The sequence below is a fragment of the Miscanthus floridulus genome, chromosome 2 (assembly GCF_019320115.1).
Source record: "Miscanthus floridulus cultivar M001 chromosome 2, ASM1932011v1, whole genome shotgun sequence".
Classification (NCBI taxonomy): Eukaryota; Viridiplantae; Streptophyta; class Magnoliopsida; order Poales; family Poaceae; genus Miscanthus; species Miscanthus floridulus.
This window is the reverse complement of record NC_089581.1, coordinates 137,992,046-138,004,294: the sequence shown is the minus strand read 5'-3', so window position 1 is coordinate 138,004,294 and position 12,249 is coordinate 137,992,046. Positions and strand designations below refer to the sequence as shown.

General features: G+C 40.8%; 1 pseudogene; it reads left to right on the top strand.

The window, feature by feature from the left end:
• LOC136530898 (protein ALWAYS EARLY 3-like) overlaps positions 1-8,800 on the top strand; it is a 29,602-nt pseudogene extending 20,802 nt beyond the window's left edge.
• Positions 8,801-12,249: the final 3,449 nt, after the last annotated feature.

The window sequence follows — 12,249 nt, the reverse complement described above, 5'->3', positions numbered from 1 at the left end:
ACAGGTTTATTTATGTAGCAAGGATTAGACAAAATCAAATCAGTAGGTGCTAAATTGAAAATCTGCCCAAAGTCCTAGTCAACATTGCTGGCCCTATAGAAGACTAAAAGCTGGTTAACAAGCTTAGAAAACAAGGGATGGAAAAGAGCTGCAAGCCTGCAACAAGGCTACCACTTATGTTTTTTTTTTCCAGAAGTGCAACTCAATCACAGGCTATAACTAATTTAGTTTTGGCAAGGAAACCAAAAGTAGAACAACAAAACAAGTGCACACTTGCTGTTATTCAAATGGTCTAGCATTAGAACAATCCAGACAGAATATGACTCCTCTCTTTCTTTTTTTTCTTTCTTTTTTTAACTCTAGTGCTGTATTTACTGCAGCCTAGCACTTGCAGCTGGACAGCTATCTCTCAGCTGCTAAGGTTGCCAAAGACAAATTTACTTTCTCTTCTTTCTTTTTCAAGATAGATCTCAACTAGAAGCTTTAAGCAAGAACTATGACCAGCAACTTAACATATGACAATGCAACCCAGAGATTCAACAAAGCATAGACTGAAAAGAGATTGCAAACTGGCTCAAACTGGTTTGGATAGGGCGTGGCAAACTCTCTCTGTTTTTTTTTGGATTATAGGTAAAAGAACACTACAACTACTAAAAACTCAGTCTCACCGATTAACCATTGCTCCGATACCAGTTGATGTGGAATTTTAGAGGCCCAACCTTTCGGTGAGATGAGATGCCTTCCAATTGTGAGGGTGACTCACACGTTCTAGGCTACTGACCATGAGGTTCCAATAGCCTAGCAACTGCTAAACCAACCCTTGAGATGTTATCAGCCTAGCCAAAACCAAGCTGACCTGACCACTAGGGTCTGTTCCTGCAAGAAATGGAAGAAAACCAGTAAGAACAAGGTGCAAACAATCTGAAATTGCAAGTATGTAGTAAAATATTAAGATGGGGCTTTGAGTAGAGGTTGGTCTGTTGGTCTAACCGACACAAGAGACAACACAAGCAGTAGTTTCCAAAGGAACTGAACTAAAACAAAACCCAACTCTTACATATGGAGGTACCCCTCCTTTTATAGCCAAAATGGCTGCTGCTACAGTGCATGCTACTATAATGTACTGGCAACAGCTAATTCTATTACTACTGTTAATATGGAGGCTGTTCCATAAATCTGGACAGCTAACAAGTAACAAACAAATAGTTTAGCCTACTATACTCTAGCTGGCTGCAAGTGGTGACTGCCTGTGGACAGCCACAAATACAGCACAAAATATCAGCTCAAATATCTTTATCTTCAACACCAAGGTTCCTGATTTGGAGCACATTTCGATCTCTTCTTGTGTAAAATTTGTGAATTGCTGGCCTAGCTTCAGGTGGTGGAATGGATGGTACTATAGCTGTAGGTAGTGTGGTTGTATCTGTAGAAGTGATGTCCTCATCATAATGCCACCAGACCGTTAGCACTGGCATATGTGTATCTCTATCATTCACTGCTCGTAGGAGTCACTGGGCAGATGGAGAGCCATTGTTTAAAACGATGTCATTACATTGCTTACAGAGCATCCGGGCACCAAGGATGACTAGGGTGTTGAACCCCTTATGCAAGCCCCCCCAACCTGTACTCCCCTCTGCCCTGTGCCACCATTGGGCAAAGACCATGTCCTCAGGACTCAGCGTGAGCTCCTGCAGGCGGAACCTGCTGAAGGGTGCCACAACTCTCCGGCGCGTCATCTTGGTCACACAAGGGGCAACAGGCCGCGTGTGGTAGTCCATGTTTAGCCGGCCTGTCTGCCCTCCAACACCTGTTCAAAATTACTAGCCATGCTCCACAGGAGGAAAAAAATTGTATGCGCTCGTGCTGCACAGGATCAGCCTTGCGACACTGCCCGTGCGCACGATGCGTGTTCTCTTGCCGAATCGGAGGAGTATTTCCGGGAATACCGTGCTAGTAGGTTACGCGAGTCGCAGGCGGGCTGCCAAGAGCTTGAGAAAAAAAAACACAGCACGGAAGGATATGCATCCAAATTAGCACGAAGATTAACAAGTAGACGGCGTATAGACGGTGCTGTACGGGAGGCGGATTGCGGCACGAGCGCATAGAATTTTTTCCCCCACAGGAAGAATTTGTAGCACACAGGCACCCACGACTTCTGCAGTCTCTTTGCTGGTTCGAAGCCATTGTAAAACACCAAAAATTCCCCCGGGCTGCTGTGGCGCCAGTGAAGCTCCACCTCTTGCAGAAGGTCCCTGACGTCAAGGTATCTAGAGAGTGCTTCGGTATAGCGCAATCATGTTGGATGCCAGGTCCGACAGATGCTGACTGTACAGCCACAGGTCCTTACAAAACAACAAAATGCTATTTTAAACTGCTATATTGTATATGTAGTGCCTTGAACCACTACTGCTGTTCCGTCTTCTACCACCGCTATTTAGTTTCTTGCCATAGTTCGTTTATGGTGCATAACTTCAACTCTATGTGCAGATTTTGAAAGATGAAAAGAATATGCCAAAAGATGTCGAGAAGACTGAGGTAACTAATCCTTTCTATTGCTGTCTTCTCATTATTGCTCCTGATAAACTTTTTCATGGGGGTTCAGTTTCAACTTTCCAACTGATCTGATTCTTTCCTCTTTGCATTCAATTCTTATGCATTTATGCTTATTTGTTTCAAGAACCACCGCTCTATAATTAATTTGTGTATCTTAGTTTCCTAATTTTTTTTGTGTATCATAGGACCACTCTGTAATTTTCATGGGACAGCCTCCCCCCTAGCCTTGTGCTTACTAGAGATGGGCTGGTGATATACTGATTTCGTCCATTTCTCAAACCCTCACAAACTTGTGGAATGCATTTCTCAACTAAATCTGGACAAGAGTATATTTTTGCTTATAGTGGTTAGTGATGTAGTCAACCTTAACCTATTTAGTTTGATTGGATGACTATTAGTTTTAAAGGCTTGGTTTGGCTATACCAAATCTGCTCTGAAGGTGTAAATATCATTTGTTGTTGCATATGCTGAATAAGTGTGTAGGCTAGATCACATATGTGTTTTGATTTGTAGACAGCCTGCTAAGTATAAGCTTTTGAGAGTTCTGTCCATAGCTTCTTGCTATGCAGCTGTTTGTCATAATTTTCATATTCTTATAAAAAGTATAATCCTTTCTTTTTTCTGTTGGATATTGTTGTTTTGCTGTAAAGGCCTGATATCTTGAGAAACCATCCATATTTACTTGATTGATGTTGCAATTTCATATTGTTTACACTCAAACGATGTTTCTTTTCTCCAACACGCAGGAGAGCTGCATATCATTATATTAGAAAGAAAAAGGGGATGTTCTTTGGTTATATCAGAACATTTTAGTGCATTACTTCATTATACACCATTGTATTGTACGGAGTACTAGTCTTCACTGAATAACTCTCTAGTTCTTTGGTTTTCTCAAATTGTCACCCGTCCATGCACGATCAAGTTTTACCCTCCTACATACCTCCTTATGCTTGCTGGGACGCAACATAATTATTTCCTGTTATATCTGTATATTATAGGTTTCTCCTGAAGAAGAGAAGGCGTCTTCTAACAAAAGTAAGGATACTCATATTAGTCTAATTTTGAAACAAAACAAGTTCAGAGTACAGGGATGTTCTAGGGCACATGCTAATTTTGTGAATGTAGCCATGGATATCGCAGAGACAACTACACAAGTTGCAACAACACCGCAAGCTGACTTGATGGCAAAGGGTAAAAGCCGCCGTAAATTAGGCATTCAGAAATCACTAACTCAAGAATGTAAACCTGCCGAGGGCGCTGGCGATTCTGGAAGTGATAAATTGTCTTACTCCCTAAGTAATATTATTGATCTCAAGGTATTGCTTTCTATCTTGTTTAGTGTACTGGTCGTTGTGTTTCATTACTTGGCATGGGTGAAAAGTCATTTACTTTACTCTAACCTAATGCAGGACAAACTCTCTCATTGCTTATCATCACGTTTGCTCCGTAGATGGTGCATGTTTGAGTGGTTCTATAGTGCAATTGATTACCCGTGGTTTGCAAAGAGTGAATTTGTTGAGTATTTGAACCATGTCAAGCTAGGTCATGTTCCAAGACTGACTCGTGTCGAGTGGGGTGTCATACGAAGGTTCGTAATCTTCAACTATTTTGTTAGGTTTAGTTGTATTTGTCCCCTAAGTGTAATGTTTTTGCAGTTCTCTTGGAAAGCCCCGTCGATTGTCGAAGCAGTTTTTGCACGAAGAGAGAGAGAAGCTTGCTCAGTATCGTGATTCAGTCAGACAGCATTATACTGAACTTCGATCTGGCGTTAGAGAAGGTCTACCAACGGATCTTGCACGACCTCTAGCAGTTGGGCAGCGTGTTATAGCCTGCCATCCTAGAACAAGGGAACTTCATGATGGGAATGTTCTGACTGTCGATCATAATCAGTGCCGGGTTCAGTTTGATCGACCTGAACTGGGTGTTGAGCTTGTAAAGGTAATCAGCTACTATCTCACTTATGTTTTGACCATTTTATTGGGAGTTTCACTTAATGTCTTTTGACTTCAATGCTTTCAGCTTATTTGTGATTACCACTCCAGATATCACCATGACTTGTAATAACTCCACTGTCCTATCTGGACATGCTCCATTGCTTGCCTAGAGCCTATAGAACACTGGGAATGAATAAAAGGGTTCCTAGTCTCATCTCTTTTGGCCCTTTTTAGCCTTGGAGCCTTTTTAGCGATTACATCGCCAGAGAAGAGCGTGCCCTTGGTCCTCTGACCTGTACCCACAAATGCACATGAATGTCATGTTTCTGAACTTAGACTCTGAGAGAGTGATTTTCTGTATGTTTGTTCCTTGTGTTTCCCTTGTTATATCACGTATACTTCAACCAAGTGTCCTTGGTTTTACTGTCTTCTTTGGTTGCTGTGCATATTGTGGAATCTAGTTTATTGCATAGGATTTTTTCTACATCGGCAGTAATACATTGTGCATCCAAAATGATGGAAGAAAAGTGCACTGTAATATCCACCACAAATGCTAAACCATGACATTCCTTTTTTGGTTGGGAATAATTTGCCTCAATGTGATCCATGCAGTCCATTATCCTCTAATATATTGTTTGTGTTCCTTGTACAGTTGTACTCGTTTCCTTTATGCTTATATTTTGCAACACAACTAGGGAAATGCTTGTGGAAGATTATCTACCTCTCTATGAACAATGTTTCAGCTTCACTCAAATATAAATAACAAATATTAATCCAATGATGAAACTCTTGAAAGAGTTGGCGTGTCAAATATGGTTTACTGAAATGAACTTGTTTTGCAGGATATTGACTGCATGCCCCTACATCCTCTGGAAAATTTTCCTGAATCTCTCAGACAGCAAAACATCATCAATGGATATTACAGCCACTTATCAGAAGCAAAATATGAGGATCAGATGAAAGACTTGGCTAGCGGAGGTGCAGCGAGATCCACATCGAATTTGAATGGTGCAGATGCAACCTTCCCTTCTGGTCATCCGATGAGTACCTTAATGAAGCAAGCCAAGGTAGCATGTTTGATGTGGAAGCTATTTGCCTTTCTATAGTCAATGTTGAATAAGCTAACTGCATTCCTTTTGGGATTTGTGCAATAGGGTGACTCTAATTTATTCTATTGCACAGGCCAAAGCGACAGTTAATGAGGTTGCAGTTGCAACACAACAGTCAATGTACAATCAACCACGCACACTTTCGCAGATACAGGAAAGAGAAGCTGATATAAGAGCTCTTGGTGAGCTATCACGTGCTCTTGATAAAAAGGCAAGTGCAACAAGGCTTGTGCCTTATTTTCATCCCTCTCTCTCTCTCCCTCCTTCCCTCCCTCCCTCACTCTCTCACTCTCTCACTCATCCATTACAACAAGTTCCAGCTTCTGGTTGATATAAGCAAATACTAGCATGTTGGCAACCGGCCTCCATGCACTGGTGAGCAACCAGTTCACCCTCTCTCTCACACACACAACACTTGGCTAGAGGTAGAAGGAGTTGAGCACAGAACACAGCACACACAAGTGCAGCAACTCCCCTTTCTATTGCATCATATGGGGTATAGGAATTTACCAACTACACCAGGTATACTAGTACCTGGGCTGAGATCAGCCTCCAACTACTCTACATGGCTGAGGTAAGCCATGACTAAGTGGCCTATTGCCATACCTACAGCAGTAAGGTGGGAGAGGGAAAGGATAGGAAGGAATTGACCCAATGCCAACTCCCTGCAGCAAAACAATCAAAGGATGCAGCAGATTATCTTACATAGCAAATAGCAAAACAACTCTTTTAGCACAAAGCACAAACTCATACCATGACTAGCACTTAATCTTGACTAGTTGTGATCTAGACGGTCTGATCGTGTGCCCAGTAAGGTGGGAGAGGGGAAGGATAGGAAGGAATTGACTCAATGCCAACTCCCTGCAGCAAAACAATCAAAGGATGCAGCAGATTATCTTACATAGCAAAAAGCAAAACAACTCTTTTAGCACAGAGCACAAACTCATACCATGACTAGCACTTAATCTTGACTAGTTGTCATCTAGAGGGTCTGATCGTGTGCCCATGCTGTCTAGACGCTAGACTTGAGGGCCTTGACTAGTGTCAAGATGTAGTCTAGACATGAACAGTGGACAGTTGAAATGGGCTACTGGTCATAGTCTCAGAGAGTATAAAGTATAAAATGGGGATAATCCACTCGTCCTGTTTGAAAGATGAGTTCCTTTTAGTTCCCAGATCAGGATATGGCTACAGAGTACTGTAATTGTTGTAAAGATCATTGCTTGTCTGCTGTTTGTATGTTGCCACCAGACATGTTGGCCATTCTTATAATGATTTGTTGAGTATATACGTATTTAAATTTCACATTATTCAAGTGATTTACGATGAACTATGAATCTTTTTGTAGGAAGCTTTGCTGGTGGAGTTGAGGCACATGAATGAAGAAGTGTCTGGAAAGCAGAGGGATGGGGAAATTATTAGAGACTTGGAGCATTTCAGGAAGCAATACGCTATGGTGCTTGTGCAGCTAAGAGATTCGAATGATCAAGTAACCTTCCCCAGTTCAAGTATCACTTTAATAACTTTGGTTTTACCTACTTAGGTGAATGATACTATACTTTTTCCTACTCAGGTGGCTGCAGCTTTGCTTTCGCTTCGTCAACGCAATACATATCATGGGAATCCAGGGCAGTCTAAATCCATGGAAAATGGCATAGCCCTTCGCTGGAGCATCAGATCCGTATAACCTTTTCAGTTATATTAATCCAGAGTCTGATTCTCAAGTGATCGAAGTTATCGAGACTTCAAAGTGCAGGGCAAGAATGATGGTTGATGTTGCTATCCAGGTCTGTTGGCCAGAATTATTTGTATTCTTTTCTGTATCATATCAGGCTATCTGACCTAGGGTTCCTCATGGTTCTGATTTACTTATCTATTTATATAATTTGAATTATTGTCTCTACATTTTGAACTGAATGAGCATTGCTTTCCATGTTTCTTTCTGAGGCGAACAATAAAATTTTGAATTTAAGATTTGAATTGACAGGAAATCAATAAACTTACTCAGTAGTGAGTGCTCGCTACTCAGCAATTCCTACTTACTGGAATATAAATTACCTGTCTAATAAATACTAAATGCTGAGTTCATGATCGAAGTAATAGAACCTTGGACCCTTTTTACCCAATCAGTTCTGTTTGAATTTTCTTTAAGTTAATCATGAACTTGTTATGACTTCAAATTGGACATTTCCTTTTGAGATGCACTGTCAGCTTGTTGGGGCCAGCTTCCATGTGTCAAACTCTTGTTTGTTATGTCTATTGTCTGATTAGAGGGTTCATATAGTTTTAGAATTTCTCTGTTTGGTTGAAGCATTACCTATTTTATTCTATGGATCCATTTTTGGTGCTACTTACATCTAAGAATTTTCTTCCCTTCCTCGCATTTTAAACTTATTTTGTTTAAATGCACTTGTGATTTTCCCCTTTTACCAGGCTATGTGCAAAGTGAGTGAAGGGGAGAATGCTTTTGCAAAAATAGGGGAAGCACTAGATCACTTGAATACCCACGGTACTGGCTCTGGTTTAAGTATACTTGGCATAAGACGGATACCTCCTGAATCAGGACAGTCAAATGCATCTTATCATGATAATTGCACAACTGCCCCTGCAGCAAACAGCAGTTCAAAGTTGCCTAACGGCTGTGATTCGGAAGCTCAATTTCCCAAAGAGTTGATATCATCCTGCGTAGCTATGATGCTTATGATAAAGGTTAATCATCCAAGCTCCACATGTTATTTACACTTACATTCCAACCCCCCCTGTGCCTAGTGGTCTAAAGCTTCCATCTGTTGCATTCACCAGAACTGCACGGATAAGCAGTATCACCCTGCTGAAGTCGCGCACATCCTCGATTCAGCACTGTCAAGCGTACAACCGTGCAGCTCCCAGAACATCCCGATCTTCAGAGACATCGAAATGTGCATGGGCATCATCAAGAACCAAATGCTGGCGTTGATACCCACTCCAAGTGGCTAAGCTCCACTCCTGCCGCGGGTATCCTAGGCTCGGCATTCCTTAGGCTATTAGCTAATATATGTACTTTGGAAATGAAAAACCGGATACCTGTATGTGGTGTGCAATATTCCTTTTTTGTTCTTTTCATTTTTTGTTGTCTGTTTGTACAAGTCGTGTATTATTATTTATTATGAAATATGCTCGTGTGTTGCAACGGAAAAAAAAAATCTCTTGTCATTGAGATGTTATCTTGTGTGTCACTTGTAGGTATTTGATACATAGAAGAGATTGATATGGTTATTGTTTTCTATAAAATCTCAATCAACAATTATAAGTCAAAGGAAATAAGAATCTTACCATGTACTAAAAGATCTAGACGTGTATATAATAATAATTATAATATAATAATAATGCTTAAGAATACACTGGTTGTTTCAAGTGAAGAGATAATTCTAAAAAGTACTTAAACACTACCCACTATCAAGCCGGAAGCATATTGACGTACCATTTGTTTCGGTAATTTGAGAGTTTAATACGAATATAAAGGCATTGGGTTTGGAATCGATATAGAAATATCTAAAGAAATATATAGCTCACTTGGTTTGGTGAAGTCATCCGTCGCAAAAAAGAACATTTGGTTAATGTTTAGGGAGGGATTTTTGTGCAAATTCGTACAATCCAGAATTTTTTTTAAGCTCCAATACAGAATTTTCTATGCATTCGTTCATCGTACTATCCCTTGCTAGCACCGCAAATGCTCCTTTCCTTGGGTCCAAAAAAGCTCCTTTCCTCTTCCTCATACAAGCGTGCCCGGCGGCAGCGGTGCATGGCATGAAGAAAGACAGCGGCGGCGTGCGGGGCGAGGACTGGCTGCAGCAGATGGCTGGGTGATGACCGGCGACTGCTCGTGGTGGCTAGCTAGTTGAGATCCGACGGCAGCTGCTCGTGAGCCCTGCGGCTGTGGCTTGCGGCTCGCCGGGCGTGGACAGGTGGCGGCGACGACTCACAGGCCAAGGAATGATAGCGTCAGCTTGCGAGCCATGCGGCGGCACAACAAAGGAGCGGTGTGGACGACGACGATAGGGGAGCACGGCCAAGGACGACGGATAGCTACACCCTGAGGGCATGGCCACCCATGGCGGGCTCGTGGCCATGGTCAGAGCACAGCCATGTCCGCTGATCGGGCGCGGTGCAACTGGCTAGTGCACGATTTCATGATTGTTGTGTTTTTTTTCTTGATTCGCTTGGATCAATTGATTGTGTGATGAATTTGATTGTTTGGTGGGATGTTTTTTTCCCTTTGGTTTGATTTGTACTTGGATTGGATTTTCAAGGTGGTAAGAGTCCGATTTGGAGAAACAACGAAAACAATTCGTAAATGTGCTAAAAAAAAGATGGTTGCATGATTGCCGAAGCCGAGTCACTTTAGGATTATTAGGTTGGACAAAAATTTAGGGTGGTAAGAAATTTTGCCTCTTTAGTATTACTAGCAAATATGCCCGTACGTTGCAACAGAAAAACTATTAAATATATTAATTGGAAAAAACGACTAGTGAATAGTACATGTATATTTATGTTTTACCCCCCTTAAAATTTTAAAGTTTTCTCGTTGCAAAACACAAAAGTATCTAGACATAAATATACAATAACTTCATTTTTATAAACAACTAACTTCTTGCCGACTTTAATTATAGCTTAGCATTTTATTTTGGACACATGGAGTAATAGATAATAATAACATAATAAGGGCGTGTTTGGCTAGGCTTCGCCTGGGCTGCTCCTTTGCTGAATCCGGAGCCAGAGCCGGAGCGGGAGAGAGGCACCGAGGACGACTTCGCCTCCTTAGGCAAAAAGGGTTTTGGCTGCTCCTCCGCCGCGCAGAAGCGGTTCTCCTTCCATTGCCATTTGTTGCGGCTCTGCTGCCGTCGAGCCGGAGCCAGAGTGACACCAAGCACGACCTAAATATCTTTATCTATACCTAATATACACGACGCACGGGCGAGGTGGCAGCTCAGGCGGCACGGCGTGGCGTGGTCGGCTCGGCCGGACAAGTGCCGCGGCAGGGCGGCCGCTCGTGCGGATATTGCAGCATGCCGGTGGCTCGATCAAGTGGCACCATGAGTTTTTTTTATTATTTTAAACACTTTTTTAACACTATTTTTAAATGTAACACCTCTTAACTTTTTTTTTAAAAACTAAACTACACTGCCGCGCTATTTATGGCGGCGCAGCAAGCCTACCACATGGTAGTCATTCAAAGTGCTGACTCGTTGACGTGGCGCAACTTAGAAAAATTATATCTTTTTCATATGATCTCGGATAAAGATGATCTTTATATGAAAATTATTGGTCTCAACGAGATCTACAACTTTCTAGTATTGAGTTTTTTCATTTGAGATTGTTAAATGTTTAAAAAATAATATAAAGTTTCAGCATCGTATTAAAAAATAATATAAAGTTTCAAAAAATATAAGAGCTTATACGCGATTAATATGATGCTGAAACTTTATATTATTTTTTTAGCATCTTTACGACCTCAAATGTAAAAACTCAAAACAAGAAAGTTATAGATCTCATCGAGAGATATAACTTTCGTATAGAAAATACGTCCATTTGGCACCATATAAGAACAATACGATTTTTCCAAGGTGACAAACGCTTGTACGTGATTAATACGATGCTGAAACTTTATATATTTTTTTAGCATCTTAATGACCTTAAATAAAAAAACTTAATAATAAAAAGTTGTATATCTCGTCGAAAGCTATAATTTTTATATAAAGATCATCTTCATCCGAGATTATATGAAAAAGATACACTTTTTTTTAAGTTGTGCCACGTCAGCTAGTCAGCGCTCAACTGACTGCCACGTGACAGGCTTGTCGCGTCGCACCCCACCAAAAGAGTTAGTTTAAAAAAAGAAAGTTAGGAGGTGTTAGATTTGAAAATAGTGTTAAAAAAGTGTTAAAAATAAAAAAAATAATTCCACGATGACGGCCCAGCTCCAGCGACCGTGTTACCGAGAGGTAGCACTAAGACGGCAGGTTCATATGTGATCGTGTCAATTTATTTTCAATTTGCTTCTCTTGTACATGAGTCATAGCTCTTGTCGATCTACTGTGTATTCAAAAAGAAAAAAAAATAAGGAAAACACAAAAGGTACGTACATGAGCTAAGAGCTCCAGTCGGACTTCCTTTCTGGCAGCCGGAACTCTGTCCACGTGGGCGTTTTCCTATTTTATTTATTGATTTGCTTTTTGTCTGTTAATTAATATCCATATCCAATACTTCTTTTCCAACTTTCCATCTTGTATATTGTCTCACGATTGTGTTCGTTTAGTTTGTTTTGAAATTGGACTTCGTATCGTGCTAGATTTTAACTCGTATGAGCACGGGTTATTATATATATAAGGTCGGACGAAAAAAAACTCTTCATCCACAGTCAGAGAGAGACATAAAAAAAATTGACAAACCAAAAAAATAGGTGAAGAGAAATTATCTCTTTATTATTAGGTATAGATTAGATATAAAGTACAGATATAGATATAGATTATTGTCTGTTATTAAATATTCAACCGGGGGTAAAAATTATGTGCTCTCTCTCTCTCTCTGCCGACTCAATATTAATATGTACTATTTACATTTTAATAGTGAGGTTGTAGGCAGAGGCTTATGCATGGGAAGCGATTTTTACATCT